General features: G+C 34.8%; 1 pseudogene across 1 annotated transcript; it reads right to left on the minus strand.

Moving 5' to 3' along the window:
- Positions 1 to 10,238: 10,238 nt before the first annotated feature.
- Positions 10,239 to 13,275, minus strand: LOC148208724 (scarecrow-like protein 28 pseudogene; annotated as a pseudogene). The gene is made up of 2 exons (XR_015787068.1): positions 13,116 to 13,275; positions 10,239 to 13,020 (listed from the first exon to the last, which is right to left on the minus strand). The product of XR_015787068.1 is annotated as a scarecrow-like protein 28 pseudogene (transcript).
- Between the last annotated feature and the right edge of the window lie 6,428 nt (positions 13,276 to 19,703).

Consider the following 19,703-nt stretch of genomic DNA (forward strand, 5'->3'; position numbering starts at 1 on the left):
GCTTTAACACAGGCTTCGACCTCGACTTGGATCAGATTCTATTTAACCGAATAAATGTTTGATCACAAAAATGACCAAGCTTGCGAGTTTGGCTTTAACATAGGCTTCGACCTCAACTTGGTTCGAGTCGATTTAATAAAATGAAAAAATGCAACTGACCTGACTTTAATAACAGGCTTCAACCTCGACTTGGATCGGGTTCGATTTAACCGAATGAGAAGGACCTGGCTTTAACAACAGGCTTTGACCTCGACTTGGATCGGGTTCGATTTAACCGAATAAGAAAATGCAACGGACCTGGCTTTAACAATAGGCTTCGACCTCAATCTTGGATCGGGTTCGATTTAACCGAATAAGAAAATGCAACGGACCTGGCTTTAACAATAGGCTTCGACCTCCCGATTTAACTGAATGATAAAATGCAACGGACCTGACTTTAACAATAGGCTTCGACCTCGACTTGGATCGGGTTCGATTTAACCGAATGATAAAATGCAACGGACATGACTTTAACAACAGGCTTCGACCTCGACTTGGATCGGGTTCGATTTAACCGAATGATAAAATGCAACGGACCTGACTTTAACAACAGGCTTCGACCTCGACTTGGATCGGGTTCGATTTAACCGAATGAGAAATGCAACGAACCTGGCTTTAACAACAGGCTTCGACATTAATCTTGGATCGGGTTCGATTTAACCGAATGAGAAAATGCAACGGACCTGACTTTAACAACAGGTTTCGACCTCGACTTAGATCGAGTTCGATTTAACCGAATGATAAAATGCAACGGACATGACTTTAACAACAGGCTTCGACCTCGACTTGGATCGGGTTCGATTTAACCGAATGATAAAATGCAACGGACCTGACTTTAACAACAGGCTTCGACCTCGACTTGGATCGGGTTCGATTGAACCGAATGAGAAAATACAATGGACCTGGCTTTAACAACAGGCTTCGACCTTAATCTTGTCGATTTAACCGAATGAGAAAATGCAACGGACCTGACTTTAACAACAGGTTTCAACCTCGACTTAGATCGGGTTCGATTCAACCGAATGATAAATGCAACAGACCTAGCTTTAACACAGGCTTCGACCTCGACTTGGATCAGATTCTATTTAACCGAATAAATGTTTGATCACAAAAATGACCAAGCTTGCGAGTTTGGCTTTAACATAGGCTTCGACCTCAACTTGGTTCGAGTCGATTTAATCAAATGAAAAAATGCAACTGACCTGACTTTAATAACAGGCTTCAACCTCGACTTGGATCGGGTTCGATTTAACCGAATGAGAAGGACCTGGCTTTAACAACAGGCTTTGACCTCGACTTGGATCGGATTCGATTTAACCGAATAAGAAAATGCAACGGACCTGGCTTTAACAATAGGCTTCGACCTCAATCTTGGATCGGGTTCGATTTAACCGAATAAGAAAATGCAACGGACCTGGCTTTAACAATAGGCTTCGACCTCCCTATTTAACCGAATGATAAAATGCAACGGACCTGACTTTAACAATAGGCTTCGACCTCGACTTGGATCGGGTTCGATTTAACCGAATGATAAAATGCAACGGACATGACTTTAACAACAGGCTTCGACCTCGACTTGGATCGGGTTCGATTTAACCGAATGAAAAAATGCAACGGACCTGACTTTAACAACAGGCTTCGACCTCGACTTGGATCGGGTTCGATTTAACCGAATGATAACATGCAACGGACCTGACTTTAACAACAGGCTTCGACCTCGACTTGGATCGGGTTCGATTGAACCGAATGAGAAAATGCAACGGACCTGGCTTTAACAACAGGCTTCGACCTTAATCTTGGATCGGGTTCGATTTAACCGAATGAGAAAATGCAACGGACCTGACTTTAACAACAGGTTTCGACCTCGACTTAGATCGAGTTCGATTCAACCGAATGATAAATGCAACAGACCTAGTTTTAACACAGGCTTCGACCTCGACTTGGATCAGATTCTATTTAACCGAATAAATGTTTGATCACAAAAATGACCAAGCTTGCGAGTTTGGCTTTAACATAGGCTTCGACCTCAACTTGGTTCGAGTCGATTTAATCAAATGAAAAAATGCAACTGACTTGACTTTAATAACAGGCTTCGACCTTGACTTGGATCGGGTTCGATTTAACCGAATGAGAAGGACCTGGCTTTAACAACAGGCTTCGACCTCGACTTGGATCGGGTTCGATTTAATCAAATAAGAAAATGCAACGGATCTGGCTTTAACAATAGGCTTCGACCTCAATCTTGGATCGGGTTCGATTTAACCGAATAAGAAAATGCAACGGACCTGGCTTTAACAATAGGCTTCGACCTCCCGATTTAACCGAATGATAAAATGCAACGGACCTGACTTTAACAATCGGCTTCGACCTCGACTTGGATCGAGTTCGATTTAACCGAATGATAAAATGCAATGGACCTGACTTTAACAACAGGCTTCGACCTCGACTTGGATCGGGTTCGATTTAACCGAATGAAAAAATGCAACGGACCTGACTTTAACAACAGGCTTCGACCTCGACTTGGATCGGGTTCAATTTAACCGAATGATAAAATGCAACGGACCTGACTTTAACAACAGGCTTCGACCTCGACTTGGATCGGGTTCGATTGAACCGAATGAGAAAATGCAACGGACCTAGCTTTAACAACAGGCTTCGACCTTAATCTTGGATCGGGTTCGATTTGACCGAATGAGAAAATGCAACGGACCTGACTTTAACAACAGGCTTCGACCTCGACTTGGATCGGGTTCGATTGAACCGAATGAGAAAATGCAACGGACCTGGCTTTAACAACAAGCTTCGACCTCAATCTTGGATCGGGTTCGATTGAACCGAATGAGAAAATGCAACGGACCTGGCTTTAACAACAGGCTTCGACCTCGACTTAGATCGGGTTCGATTCAACCGAATGATAAATACAATAGACCTAGCTTTAACACAGGCTTCGACCTCGACTTGGATCAGATTCGATTTAACCGAATAAATGTTTAATCACAAAAATGACCAAGCTTGCGAGTTTGGCTCGGACGGAAGGATGACCTTGAGGATGAGCTAAAACATGTTGAGCAGGAGACCTTGGATAGTGGCAAATGATGTCTATATATAGGCGAGGTCTCTTACAGAATTCTCGACAAGGCCTAAACGTCTCTTCAATGTAAGCGCGAATCACGACGTGCTGCATGGAGTTTGTCGGAATATGTGTCTGAGTAAGACGTATCTAGGTCGGTTCAAACAAAGAATGGGAACGAGACCAAAGGAGATCTTGGTCGACTCGGTCGTAACGGGTGTCGACTTGGTATATAGTCAAAATATCGAGGTGATAAAACTTGGCTTCATAGCTATCTCCAACAGATAAAATGTAATTTCCAGAAAAGGCTGAAGTTATTTGATTTATTAGGAAGTTTTTGACCTGAGTGCAGGGTTTAGAAATCCTTTTAAACTTGCTAAGTGCAAGAGATATGTACTTACGCATGACGATAAGACTAACAAAAACCATGTGTTCATGCAAATGCGAACTTCCAATGGCAGTATGCCCTACTTATCGTAGGGGGAGTCTGATATCCGAGCGAAAGGTCAGACCGAACAAATTCATCCTAGTGACCAATACTACACTACGTAGGTATCAGCTGTGGAGTTGAGGCGTCGGTCGGTCCTTAGAAATGGTCGTAGTGACGTAAGGAGTTAACGACCGGAATACCCAGAGATCATAAAGAATGGGATAGGAATGAAGGCTGTGGAAAGCTGCACTCATATTAAATTGCATCCCCTTGTAGAGCTCATGCCAGAAATAGCTAATGAAGATCGGGTACCCTGTCGCTGATAATTGAATATGGCCTATCAACTAGCTCTAACTCTAAAGGTTGAGGAAAAGCTAAAGAAATCTGTAGGAGGCTCCCCGAGAAGCTGTTGCGCTACCTCTGGCGCAACTATCTTATGATGGATGGGTGTATCTACAACTGTGTATTGCCCCAATGTCATGAATTGATGCTCCATTTTACTTTGCATTTATTTTTCTCACTTGAAAATGTGTGACAACATATGATCTGGTTTTTATTTAGCCAATGAATTTGATCTTCAATGCATGATGCAATTATGCATATGCCTACTAAAAGCAAGAATGCAACATGTATGCATGATACTAATTTTTGTTTTAACAATGGAATGTGATTATGAATCACTTTTTACTCAAAAGAAAGGAACAGACAAAGGATTAAGCTTGAAGAACAAGACGAAAGAGAGTTGGGAAGAAAATTTTAGATATGAATAAAAGGCAGTCAGAATAGGGAGATGCTTGTACGACTACACGTACCAATTCATGAAGCAATAAATCATAAGAGCCTAATGTTATTTATTACCTTAAAAGTTCTCAAGGTAACGTGGATAATTTTGGACGTTTACCACACAATTAGATGGGGCATGCTTAGCAAAAGGCTTTTATGGTAAGTAGGCAAATATTGATATTCATCACAAAAATTGTATATGACAGACTGAGCAAGGGATTTTTGCAGTAAATGGTCAACTCTCAATGTTGGTCATATTTACCATATATCGGTAGGCTCGGCTCAAGGTAGATTAGGCTCAAAGCAGGCTAGGCTCAAGGTTTTATATGGAGTGAGTAATTTTGGACTCCCGCCTCAATAGGCATTTTTGCCCCAGCATGGATATTTAGTGATTTACTGGTTCACACATGGGAAGAAATAGGGAGGCAAACATAAAGTTGCTTTGAGTTATGGTTTAACCTGAGAACAAAGCTTTGTAAATTGGTTGAGTTTTGAAAAAGATTATATCTCATTGAGAACCTTGAAAGCATTCACAAATTTTTCATTTTTTCATTTTTCATTTCTTTTTTCACTTTTTTTTTCCCTCCAAGTGACTTACTATGGTTGGTTTATGATTCTTGCTAAGGTCTCCACTAACAAGAATTATAAGAGTAAACCATATAAAAATTATCATTGAAAAATTCCAAAACATGTAATTTCATTTTTATCGAGAGCATTTTCAAAGAAATCATTTTTTTGTTCTTTTGTTTTTCAATCAATGATATGATATGATATGAGTGATGAATGAATGAATGTATGACTTAGATTTTTTTTTTTTTAAAGAAAAATAGCTCAATTTCCACACACTCACATTCTTTTTTACAAGTACTTAGCTAAATCATGGATGACTAAAGCTTCATTGCCATTTTAACACTAGCAAGCAATCTCAAAGATGACTTCAAATAAGAAATAGACTTTATTGATAGTGGGAAAATATTAGATCCACATTGGTTTCCATAGTCTCGTGAACTCATGATTCTAGTGCTTCATGTGTGGACCATCTTCCTTTGAAAATGTAAGTCATCCTGCCTTCATTAGAACTTTCACTTTATGCTTCAGTGAAGTACAGTTCTCAGTCGAATGACCTATAGCTCCTGCATGGTAATCACAACGAACATGTGGGTCGTACCACTTTGGATAAGGTTGTTGTAATGGCTCTACGGGTACGGGAGCTAATAGATTACCTTGAAATAATTGGGATAACAACTCGGTATAGGATATTGGGATCGGATGAAAGCTCTCTCGCTTTAGTTGTCTCCAACTACTATGATTGTCCGGTAATGTTAACGATCTTAGTTGTGGGTCATACTACAGAGCCAATGAGTTTATGGGTACTGTAGAAGGATTGTATACCGCAGATCTTTGTTGGTGCCTCCACTTGCGCTTCGAGATTACTACTTGGACTTTATTTTTCCTTTTAGTAGAGTTTCTATTTGTTTCAGGATGTGGCTCTTTATTAATTAAAGGCACTAGCAGTTGTTCTGTTGCTTCCCCCATCTTTGAGCATATTCTTTCCCTGCAGTTCCTTCAGCATTTCTACTGGTAGCATTTTCTTTTTCTTTACCTTTTAAATTATTTGAGTAATTGGCCTTTGATGTTTTCCATCTTTGAATGTGAATTCAACCTGGCAGTTTGTAGGAACTTGTTGGCCTTTCTTGGAAAACTAAGCTTCATGTGACGAATTATGCTGGGGAAGCCTTCTGTTGATTGACAAAGAGGTGGGTCCACCCTAGGTGATAAATTGTTATGAGATTCGACTAAATTGTTAGGTTGAGAAATGTCCCCAACAATATTCTTTAAGACATTGAAAATTTCTGTGATTTGCCCCTGAATCTTATCAATGTCTTGTTTCATCTTCTTTAGCTCAACATCCTGCACCTTCATGACCTGTTCTTGAATCTCGTCTCTTATTTTCTTTAGCTCAGCATTCAATTCATCCATGACCCGCTCGTGGATTTCGTCTCTAATTTCTTTACCTCAGCGCTAAATTCTTCCATGTTATGCTGCTTTATGTACCTTGTATATAAGAATAGTAAATATGTGGTTGTTGAGCTGTTTTTTCTAAGAGTTTGTGTTAATTATGATGTATTAAGATTTTGATTTTTTTAAGATAGAAATTGATATGCATGAGACGATGTGATGCAAATGTTGGATCACAAATTAGGGGAATTTTAAATGATTATGCGAAACAATGCATGCGAAATATTGCGTCATTTTTTTTTATATATACTTAGACATATGAAATGATACATTAGAACGATAAATTTTTTAATTTGTGATATAGACATGTAAAATGATGAACAAAAAAGATAGATATTTTTAATTTATGCTATGGACATGTAAAATAATGTATGCAAAAGATAGTTGTTTTTTTTTAAATTTATGCTATGGTCATGTAGAATGATGCATAGAAAGAATATGTTTTTTTTTAATTTATTTTCTTTGAGGAGGAAAAAGATTGTTATCTAAATATGCTACAAATTGCCCCAAGATAAATTAGTACATTCTAACTGCATGCAAATGTAATAGTAGACTCTAGTTCACCCTAAGAGAGAGAAACATGAATATGTACATAAAATTAAACTCTAGGGTTATAAAGCTGAACTCCTAAATTTTCGATAGAAGTGAATAAATTCGAAAGTTTTTGGTGGGCCTACATAGGGACGTTTAAAATCCCTTTGAAAGGCAACACTTCTACCAAAAACTTAAACAAATAGCTAGGAAGAAGTAAGATAATGATTTTTTTATTCTTTTCCTTTATTTTTTTTTTAAAAAGTGGTTCATTTAAAACCTCATGGTTAAAACTCCAAATCAACCCTAAATTTTTTATCAAAACAAACAATATGCCATGAACAACATAACAATCGACATAAATGTAATATGAATATGGTGTGAAGTTATGTACTAATGCATCCTAAAGGGTAATGGCCCCTAAATGTTCCATATGCTTTGGCAGTATGGTCGACTTGAGTGGAGAATTTCATGCACCTGCACGGAAACCGAAATTCCACGAAGGTTACACTACTCAGTCTCCGATCTAATCCTAAAAGGTAAAGCCCGGGTAGGAGCTTTGTGAATGTGTGTGAGATGCATGATGATGCAAAATAAAATAAAAATACAATTAAATGAAGAAAAAAAACAAAAAAAAATTGGTTACCTATTTTAAAAACATGGTCTACAAAAAACAGATTTTAGGTTCGGGAGTCGACTGAGCGTAGGGAGGTGTTAGCACCCTACTATACTGTTCGAAAACGGTACCATTTTTATCATAAATTATCCTATTATATGATTTGGTCCAAAAAAATTATATATTTGTGTTTTTATTTAAATGTCTCATATTATATTAATTCACATTTTGTAATAAGATATGAATTAATAGGTATGAGTGGCCCGAATGTCATTAGAAAAAATTTGACACCTCGAAAATATTGGAAGATTCCAATTCCTGTAATTGGAGTTTTTGAAATAAACATTTAGTAAAAAAATAATAAATAAATAAATAATTTATTTTAGGCACATTGAGACTTGAATTTGTGATATATGTGTTAACACTCAAACCTCTCACTAATGTGCCACACCTTAGGATGCAAACTAAGTTTCCTTTTACAAATACAAAACATTTAATTTATTTTTTAAAACTAAAAAAACTTACGAAGACCTCAAACAAATAAAAAAACAACTATCTTTTTATTTATTTTAAAAGTTCATTTTAATACATTTTTTTAAGTTGGATTTGATAACTTTTCTTTGTTCTGGCCGATTTCCCGTCGCGTTAGCGTTTTCCCAGTGCGCGAAGCCCCAACGAGGAAGATGTTAGTGGTTTTCTCATTGGGTCAATAATCCCAATCCCTCTTTTTGTGCTACTCCTACTCCTAGAGCGGGAAAAAGATAAGAAAACGCGAAGCGTTCTCTTGGTTTCCCAACCTCTTGCTTCTAAAGGCTGCCCTCTCTCGGCTGGATGTTGGTCCAGCCTACTACGAGGATCCCGTATCCAGCAACCCAACCTAAAAAAAGGGCATAAAAAAGCCTTATCTAGGTTGGAACTATGAAGCTGACCTTATTATTATTCAAAGGGTAAAGGGCTTTTTCATCTGGTGCGCAGGAGCGCACTTCTGTTTTCCCTTTACTAGACTAGTGGGGGGTCCCGTGGTTCCTATATCGCCGCGTTTCCCGGTCCTTTTCTTTTAGTGCTTCGACCCGAAGCAATAGCTTAACAAGTCATGCCCCTCTGTAAATATTTGAAAATTTGGAAATAATAACAATAATAATAAGATTTTATTCTAAAACAAACTTTTCTCCTAAGATTTTTTTAAATCTTCCCTTTATATCTCCTCTCTTAAAACTCTGTAAAAGAAGATCTCCTTTAAAATTCAAAAAAAAAAAAAAACAAAACTCTGATGTCAAACTTAGTCAGAAAAAAATTATTTACTTTTACACTTTTTTTAAAAAGAAATTATTTAAAACTTGGAACAAAATGTTATTTTTTAAAGCTTTATTTATTTACCTTAATTAAAGAAAAAATATTAATTTTAAAACAAATTCTATTCATCAAAATCTTATTTTTAAAGCTAAAAAAAGATTTTAAAAAAAAAAACAATAAGATTCACCTGAAAACTTAAATTTAAGAAAAAAAATTGCCCCAATTTCAACCTCCACACGGTACTACCAGCAAAGATAAGACTAAAGTAAAATAAGAAGCAAAAAAAAAACTACCCTCAAAGTCTGCAAATTTTAACAAATACGGCTCGTAAACTCTTCCACAGTTAGCAACAAAAAAGAAAAAAATAGATAGAATAAAATTATAAATAAATAAATACAAACGTCATAAACGTAACTGAGCCCACCTTGCTTACCTATGTAAGAAATATTATGGGTCTATTAGTTGGAGTGGAAGCGGATCGGTTCGTTGAGAAAAAGGATTATGATCCACGAGGAGGTGGTTATGGTAGAGTTAAGAGAGAGGAGTAGAAGTTTCCTTGTTTCTTCCTTCTTTTTTCCAAACTAAACAGAACCCTATAAGTGCAAAAAACAATGGTAAGCTGTAGAATTGAAGCAGGAAATATGACACTTTTGGTGAGGTGAGATGAAGACTTGACAAAATCAAAAATCTTTTACCTAAAAAAAATCTATTTTTCTTAATCTATTTTTTTTTAACAATCAATTTGCAAAAAGAAAATATTTTTAATTAAATTCTAAATATTACAATAATAATAAAACAAAATAAAAAATAAAATAAAATCTTTAAAAAACAAAATAAAATTAATTGATAAAACCTTTTTCTCTTAATAAAAACAAATCCAACTTAAAACTTTATCTTATAAAAATAAAACTTACCAAAATAAATAAGATATTTAAAAAATAGATAAATAAATGAATAAATAATAACAATAATAATAAATCCATTTTTTTAAAATAAATCTATTTTTTATTTAATTAAAACTTTACCTTAAAACCAGTAATAAAGTAAAGTTACGTTACTCTTAACCAAACTAAAGAAGATAAAACTTAATAAAAATAAATAAATAAATAAATAACAAAAATTAAGCCGGACCAAATACGATGTTTACATGCATCAACCAAACAACGGAAAGTTTTGCCCCCGTGTCGATGTTGAGCACCTTGACACGTCGACATGTAGCTCGACATTTGAAACCCTGATTGTAACCAACTTGAAAGTTTATGAACTAAATTGTTATAATTAAAATTTAAAGACTAAATCGTTCGTTAATTCAATGAAATTACACCCACCAAGCGTGACATTTTAACTTTAATATTTCTTCTCACATAACCAGGCTAAGTATTTAAATGATGGAGAGAGATCACTCACATGAAAACACAAAAAGAAGACTAAATCAATGGGATTGAAAAGAAGAATAATGAATGAATAGTCTGAACTTTATTATATAAAAAGAAGTGGAAAACCTTCAAACAAAAAAGATTACATCACAATGGAAAGAACTAATAATCAACACTTACATAAAAGAATTAAAGAATTACAACATATAATAAATAATATGGACTCAACACTGCCCCTATTGTGACAACTCAAACCAAAAGAATGAAAGAATAATCTTTGTGTTTTCTCTCTCTACCCTACAAAGAATTCCCCTCTCTCTCTCCTCTGTATAACAAATTACAATGAAATTCAATCAAAAGAAGAAAAAAAATTTGATGATCATGTTCATTTTGGATGGCTAAATGAAGATAAACTTGCTTCTGCTGGTGCCCATGCTGATAGTGTGTAAATTGGCTGTTCTTCCCAACTTAGCCTAATTCCTTCTGCTCCTCCTTCTTCTCCAATCTTTTCCACATTGAATCCTGAAGAAGAAGAGTACATCTTCAGCAGGAACTGGCTCTGAAGAAGTTCCCGGTCGACGCGAATCCCGACGCACTGCATTCCTCCTTCCTCCTCCATCACCTTCTTCCATTTCTCAAATCCACATGTCTTTCATACCTCTCCCTTCCTTCACATCCTATCATGTTCCTTATCTCCCTCCCAAACATCTCCTCTATCTTCAACCGCGCCGAGCTCTCCGGTGGGAGGCTGGCAGCGTCCACCGAGTCGAAGATGGCTGCGTAGTACTTGAGTGTGCTGGCTACTCGGGTCTCCAACCTCGGCTCGTCGTGCTCCGCTTCTTGCTCCGCCATCACTACAATGCTTGGGTTTGTGCTTCTGATGAGCCCCAGAAAGTCCCTCAATGCTCCCCCATTCCCATCATACAATGTCTTGTGAAATTGGAGAATGCAATTCACTCCCACACTCTCTTGCTCCTTCACATGAAGCATCCACAGCCTCACATCCTCCAATCGGTCCACCACCGCATGGAACTCGAACGGTATTCTCAATGCTTCGGCGAGCCCCGCGAGCCTGTCTCCCGTCTCGTTCAGTTCCTGCTTCGACTCGCCGATCCCGGTGATTCGGACATGGCTTGGAGGGTTTGCTCTGGAAGCCAGACTTTGGAACAAGCTGGGCCATTGCAGCCCTTGCTTGATGTCGAAGTCTATGATGTGGACTCTGTCTTTCCCTTCAAATGCTCTCAACAACATCTCGTTCGCCGTGAAGTGGATGAATTTCGGGATCGGGCTCACCTCGTTCAGAAGCCGTAACGCTGTCCCGCAATCGTCGTCGATCCGATCGAAATCCCGGGGCGTCGTGATGTGGAACACCTGAGGCCAAACTCTGGTGACCCGAAGAGCCAGAGCCTCAGTGTAATAAGCAATCAAACGGGTGATGGGAGATGGCCCTCTTGGAGATGCAAGACTCCCAAGTTTATCAATCAAATGGTTGATCAATCCAATGTTCTTTGATCCAATTGCTTCCACACAGGACATTAGAAGACTGATGAGCTCAAATCCTTCTTCTTCTTGCCTCTGATGATCCAAATTGGAGCCCTGATGGTGATGATAAGAAGGATTTCTTGAGCTGCCATTGCCAATTTCTGGTGCTGCTGCTGAAACATTCTCTGTTGTTATTCTTGTCCTCAATGCAAATCTTTCACTTTCTGATGAAGAACTAGAACCCGAGCCGGAGCCGGAGTCGTTGTCAGCTTTCACGTGGCTGGTTTCTCCGTCGTTTCGTCTTCCCAAATCGGCGAACTCTGCCAAAAACGACGGGGGCGAAGAAATGACTTCACTTCCAGGAAGAAAGCAGAGTGTTTCCTCGTCCCCGTCCGGTTGGTGAAACCAGAAACTCCCGGCACCGCCTCCGAATTGGCTCAGAATCAGCCCTTCCCTGCCGTCTTCTCTGCTCTCCCTCTTCCTCTTGGCGCTGCTAATGGAAGACTCATCATCATCATCAATCCCAACCTGCTCTGCAATTCTCTTCAAGTTCTTACCTTTCCTCTTCCAAAACTCTTGTTTGATCGGCTGGCCAGTGGCGGCCAAGGGCGGGAGCCTGATGCTCTGCTTCTCGACGGAGAGCGCGACCGGGCGGATCGAAGGGGAGCGGGCAGCAGCAGAGGCGTCTTTCGAGCGGGAAAAGCTGCAGGGCAAATCCAACCTCTGTGTGCTCATTGAAGAGGGTAGCTGCAAATGGCAGGCTTGGAACTGCGGCTGTGCTTCACTTCTCAATCGATTCCTTGGCGACAGCAATGTTGAACTAGAACACCCAGCCAACATCCTCTATCTTCTTCCAACTTTTTTTCTTCGTTTTTCTAAAAGAATCAACAACCCCCACCACCCTATTTTTCTCTTCTACTCTTTATAATCCAAAAATATATAACCTTTTTCTCAAATGGGTATGAACCAAAAAGAATGAAACTACGTGAGTGTGTGGAAAATTTCAAAATCGTATGAACAACAAAAAAAAACAGAGGAATCCGATGAAAAACCAACAAGAAACAGAGGAAGAATATCAAAACAAATACTCCGTTTGAAACGTGTGTCCTAAACAACAAATCCCCACCCGAAATCAAACAAAGAATGAAAACTAGATTACAAGAACGCTGCCTAGGAAAAGAAAATCATCGGATTCCCAAATTCTCAGAGGAAGAAGTTCATTGGAAAAAACAGAGGAGGGTTTGCGTACTTACAAAACGATGAACAGAGTTGAAGAAACATACTTGAGAGATGGAGGAATCGAAGCGAAACGTGAAACCCAGAACAGATTTAGAAGCCATCATCACAGCAAATCCAAATCCCACAGAACCCTTCAACCAAACTGAAGAACAGAGAGGAAAATCATAAGTAGAAGTTGGGGGGGGGGGGGGCGGTTTTCTACAGTGGCGAGACAAGTTCAAGTTCAAGATCCATTACCTGTGTCTGTAAAATTTCTCTTCTTGTTCTTGATGTTGTTTTTGTTGCTGTTCTTCGTTCCTTTTTCTTCTTGATGGGTTGGTTGTGTGACTGATTTGATATACCAGCGCTGAAACAGAAACCAGGGAGCAGCGGGGAAAAGGGTATAAGGACTGTGGGGAACTTTGATCGGAGGCCGTTGGATTTGGATCGAATGGCGGAGAGAGAAGAGTGTAAGTGACCGTTGGAATATGTCGGTGGAATATGACCGTTGGGAACGCCAAGGGAATTTGGTGTACGGTCCTCTCTTTTTCTTCGTGCACGCTACACGCACGTGACTCTCTGAATAATTTCTTTCTTTTTTAGTTTTTTTTTATTTTTTTTATTTTTGCCGTCCATTTACATAGACCGACCGTTGGGGTACGTTACAATCTTTTTGTTTTTTTTTTTTTTTTACTTTTCACTCGTGGATTTACCGTCAACTTTTTTTAACGACTGACACGTGGCATCGCTATAAGTGAAAAACAATCCATAAAATTTAACAAGTAAGAGAGATTAAAAAAGAAAGACTTTAAAAAAAAAGAATCAACTGTTAATTTTTTTAATGATGGTCGTAAAGAGATTGATCTTTAAGAATAAAGAGTGAAATATTCTCTATCGAAAACTAAATTGGTATAGTAAATTTTTGTATTTAGTATTTATTTGGTTTCTAAAATTTTAAAATGAACTCTTTTTTTTTTTTGAAATATTAAAATGAATACTTTAATTTTTCATGTCTTGTGATGAACATTAGTTTGACTAACAGAAAGATTATGTGACTTTTTCTTTTTTTAGTTAGACTTGTTAGCTTGACCAATTATATTTATTTTATTTTATTTTCTTAGGATTCAACCATGTGAATTAGCATGTTCTCATCTTTCTTCATTGATTTTGATAATTGTAATTAGTATATTTTTTATTTTAATGTAAAAAATATAGATTTAGATATATAATCAGACAAATAACGTATATATTAATTGATTTTAATATCAATAATCACTGATTAATTTAGATGTTGAACAGTGATACTCATGAAAATTAATAATTATGAGTATTTTAAGAGTTGATCAGTTGGGTCGGGTCAAGGAAAATTATGTACATGATTCGATTATCTAGTTTATACAAGGAAAATAACATTTTTGGTGTACTTATTTTCGAAAGTAATGATCTAAAATAGTTAATTTCATGCAAAACTGTTTTCAAATTTTTCTCTCCAGCCTCTTTTTTTTTTTAAAATTATAAACATATAAATTAAATGTTTCTATTAAATTATTTATAAAAATCAATATATTGTTTTAAATAATTATTTAAGATAATAAATAATATAATGCTAACTTAAAATTTTGACATTTAACTATTTCTAAGAAAAATAAATTATTTTTTATAAAAATAATTGAAATAAATATAGAAAATTATTATTATTTTTTGGATGGAGATTTATTGTGTTTCAATTTATAATTTTTAAATAAAAATATATTTTACAATACCAGTTATAGCACATATACTCTATTTATTATGCGTTTCTAAATTAAGCTATTTTATGTCATTCTAAATTAATTAGGAAGCATACTCCAAAAAAATAATAATAATTAGGAAGCACAACTATCAAGCGTATTATTAGTGCGCTGCTTGCCGCTGCACATTAGCAGAAAAAGTGAGTGAATAACGAGTCCAATAAGTAAGAAGTAAAACGAGCCTAGTTTAGCAGTAATTGACATATATTGTTGGAAATTATAGGAAGAATTAGATGAAAATGATTGTTGTGCCATTGATGACCCACTGCCTTGAAAGCAATTTCGGCACGACCATGGTGCTAAATTGTATATAGCCGATTGCTCCCCAAGGTTAACACAACACCCAACTCGAACGTGTACTGATCAGAGTGGATTGGAATCGAAAAAACTAACTCAAAATTTTGTAAAGAAACAGAGAACATATCGAAATCATTTTTGTAATAAAATCCTTCTTAACCAGAACAATCTATATATATGAATGAGAAATATTAAACATAATTAATAGACTCAATTAATTTATAGCTGTTATAAATTAATGTCATGAAAACCAAATATTTAAGTATAAAATAATGGTTATCAAAACACAATAAACATAGTCTCCAAAAAAACCAATTTACTTTGTAAAATATATTTTTCCTGATCATATGAACCACATATTGTGTATAGAAAAAATGAAATAAATACGAAAAATAATACAATCATAAAAAACATGAATTATAATTATTCTTTGAAATCAAATACTAAAACTCTTATCCCAACTGCAATGCTATACTTTTATAAAACAAAAACTAAATATATATTTTAACCTCTAATTTAAATAGTTTCAATTTTATTCCTTTAACCTTTACCATTTTTCAATTTTATAATTCCTATAAAAAATGTTAAAATTAGTTAATGATAATTTGATATGACGTAAAAAAGACAAAATTTTAAAAGAGAATAAACTTATTTAAAAGTTAAAAATTTCTAATTCCTCCTCGAAATTTACATGAGGAAAGAAATTTCAACTTTTCTGAGTTTAGATACACAAAATCAAGTTTTTGTTTCTCAACAAATTTTAAACTAATTTATACATTTTTAAATCAAAGATATATTAGATAAAAGTGAGTGACACATGTTCATTTTTCCTGCACAAAATCATTAGGCTCATCCTAACTTTATTTTTTAATATTATCATATGTTTACATTTTTATACTTTTTTTTAGTACAACATATGTGATGGGGATTGAACTTACAACCTTTTGGTTGGAGATACAATTGAGCTAGGCTCGCTCTAGAATTTTTATATGTTTACATTTGTATACTTATGTGTATGGATAATTGGATTGATTCTCCATAGATATTTAATCATATAAATTAGAATTCTTTGTTTTAAATACATACACCTATAGTATTAAATATCTGTCGACACGTTGACATTTTCATTAATATTTCTATGTATTTATTGGTTCGATATCGACAACTCTATCCTATTACAAAAGGGAAATCGAAAATATAAAAAATATAAATAAAATTTCACTAATATATATTTAATAATATTATTATTTTTTGTAAAACTGAAATTTTCTCTCGTCCCTACCCGGTACAACCCTAGACCTAATAAGTTGTGTAGGTTGGTATGAACAAGCACACACGTGTAGACTTTTCAATTTTCACACGGCTATAATCGCGTGGTCTAAATTGGCAATTCGAGATTTTTTTTTGTTTATTTTAAATTATTTATTATTATTTTGACGGTTTAAAGGGAGAGAGAGAAAATATTATAATAATAATAATAATAATAATAAATAATGGTCATAGAAGGCCTTCCAGAAATTTTCCATCCCACGCTTTGACGTGGCAAAAAAGTACTATTGAAGACGACATGTCGTAATGATCTTCTGTTGTCGTTGTCATGTGTAGTAGTGCATGTCAAAGGTATTATGTTTTGTTGGTTAATTCAAAATCTAGGATTCTTTTAGGAAGGATGGATTATCATACTAGAATTATAATTTAAATTCACATCTTTTTTCATTTTTAAATTACAAAAATTTACAAGTATTATTAAACATGCATACAATAATCATACCGAAAATTTTTACCATCATTAGAGGTTCGAATGATCTCCACCTACAGATGTTGTTTCAATTTTTTTTAAAAAAAGGGGAAAAAACTTAGAAGCTATGTTAAATTACAAGTTTAGTCATTAAACTTTATAGTTGTTGTTTAACAGACTCTTGAACTTTTAATAAATCCTTAAATTTTAATTTTGTATATAATAGATTTCTGAACTTTAAAAAGTGTACTGTAGATCTTTAAACTCTTAATTTTGTGTATAATAGGTTCATGAACTTTAAAAGTATCCGATAGATCCTTAAACTTTCAATTTTAACTCTATGTCAAAGGAACAAAGTCTCTCATTTATTTGATATTTCTTAAAACTCAGGAATCTAATAGAATTTTGTGTCCAGCAAGTTTGAAAGTTTTAAAAATGAAAAAAAAAACACAATCAATAAAAGTTACAAAAAGTTCAACCAACAAAATACTTAAAGAAAATGCTCAAATTTAATCATTAAATTACTCAAATCTAGCCATTGAAACTAAACAAGTAAAAAAAAAATCCAAACTCAACAATAAAATGCTGAATTTACCAACATGTAAAAGATCCTAACACCATTAAAGACAAGAAATGGAAAACAAAGGGCAGAAAAAGGACTATATATTTTGGAGGATGTCAAGTTTGGTTGGAAGGAATTATATTTTTAACAAAGTTTAGAGATACAAAAATGGGAAAAGAAATTGTCAATCATTGTGGGTATTTAAAATTCTAAGTTCAACAAAGATTTTTAATTGCTTGAGATTTTTCTTCTTTCCTTTTTTTTTTTTTTTCCTTTTTTTAAGGATATATATTTCAATTGCCTGAGTTGGAAGCTAAATTGTTGACTTCCTTTGGCTGTAATTTGACTTTGGCAATGGAAATTAAATGTTGGGTTTTAGAAAACAATAATGTGTGTGCCCACCCAACACTAACACACCAAAGAAATTTCATCCCCATTTCTAAATCATTGCACATGAATTATACAAGAAATTAAAGGGGGTCTACCTAATGTCTCTCTTGAAAATAACGTTTTCTTCGTGTCTTTCACTTCATGAATCACGCGTTTCATTGAAATTGATAGAATAGCAAAAATCTATTTTACTTTTTTTTTTTAATTTCTGTTGAGCAAGAATCATTTCACACAAAACTCTTGGATCACTGTGACTAGGGACAATCCCACGCTCTCTATGGCTAGGAGCCACTGTTCCTGAGTTTTTTGTAAATACAATAAATGGAGGTGAGAGATTCGAACTCATGACCTATTGGTCAGACTAGAAGTACCAATTATCGCTAAGTTAAGTTCATCTTAACCTCTCTTCCTACCTAAGTTATTCCAACATCCAATGAATTATAAATATTTTTCAGTGTATTGATATAGTCTGTAACCTAGTTTTTCAGACATAATTAAGCAAGGGGAAGAAAGCAAAAAGAAATGGGATCATCAAGTACATCCATCATTCATCATATTTTTTTAGTTTATTAAAGATATCTTTTTTGTCTCTGATGTAGATTCAAATCTCAAGTCGATTACATATCATTATATTATATTACATGAAAAATAAAGGTTCGAGCGTGTATGACTAACAACAATATAATATGTTTTTGAACGTATTATGACAATTGGATTCAGAAGCTATGAGCACAATCAAGGAGAGAACTCAACAAAGTTTCAATGTAAAGAACTCGAAAAATATACTTGTTGAATCGTGAGGTTGGATATTTATTAGAAACAACAATTAAATGTGTACAAGTCTCTTATCAATAAGAGATGAGCAGTGATCTCAATCTAGATTATGCATGTGCTATCAAATAGGAGTCATCTTATGAAAAAAAATCTTGTAATTGTTTTTTTCTTTTTTCTTTTTTTTAGGAGTAGATGGTTGAACTTACAACATTTTTTATTGGAAATATATACTTAAAAATCTAGTATATGATCGAGAGTAGAGTGGGTTGGCTAATAGCCTTATAGATCATAACCTAATTACTTGATATTATCTCCTTCAATCCTTGGTCCACATAATTATTTCTTATTTTGTATTTTGTCTTTGATAAATTTAAAAATTGACGTTATAATATAGTTTACGATAGTTTTGAAATTCTATATTTTAAAATGTTTATTTCAAATACATAGCAAAATATATATATATGTATGACAATATATATATATATATGTATAACATTAAAATTGTCAACTTAGCATAGATTAAGATATATATCTCTAACCATAATGTCGGAAGTTCAAATCCTCACTTCCCACTGTTGCTTTACGAGTTTCAATTATACTATATATTTTGATAATAACAAACTTTATTTGTTGATATTTTTTGTATTTCAAAGTATCTATGGTGTGAGACCAAAGCTTTATGAATCACTAAAATTTGGAGTTCAAACGAAGGCAAAACAAGTTTGGGAGGAATATGAACTAATGGACCAAATAGCTAGATGTTTGACATGTGAGAATTGTGTTTACGGGATATACAATATGGTGGATGATATTACATAAATGTACATATTTTTGTTGATGTGGCATTCGATGCGGCAGTGTAGACGAATCATGTGACAACACGTTGCAAATTGAGCTGGCGGAATGGTAGGCACAAGCCGACCGGACGAGTGAGAGGACGATACAAGATGCATTCAAATAAATTCAATAATTAATAATTTCTACCTTTCCTTTAATTTCCAAATCTCTCTTGATCCCCACAATTTCTCTAAATTACCACAATTTTCTTTTTTCCTTTTTGTTATATTTCCTTATAATCTGAACATTTCATCGTTTTTTCTATAGATCTAATGTCAAAATATAATCCTCGAAATTCTATTTAAAATCACTAAATTTATCTTTCTCCTCTCCAATTTCTTAATCAAAATATGTTTTCCTTTCTTTTTAACCCTCCAAATCTCTAAATTCTCAGACTATCAGATATCAAAATTTTGCAATCATTGTCATGTGGGAGAGATATGATTAAAATAAATATA

Source organism: Momordica charantia (assembly GCF_013281855.1).
Source record: "Momordica charantia cultivar OHB3-1 chromosome 10 unlocalized genomic scaffold, Mcharantia_2.0 BLBB01000010.1, whole genome shotgun sequence".
NCBI classification, from domain to species: domain Eukaryota; kingdom Viridiplantae; phylum Streptophyta; class Magnoliopsida; order Cucurbitales; family Cucurbitaceae; genus Momordica; species Momordica charantia.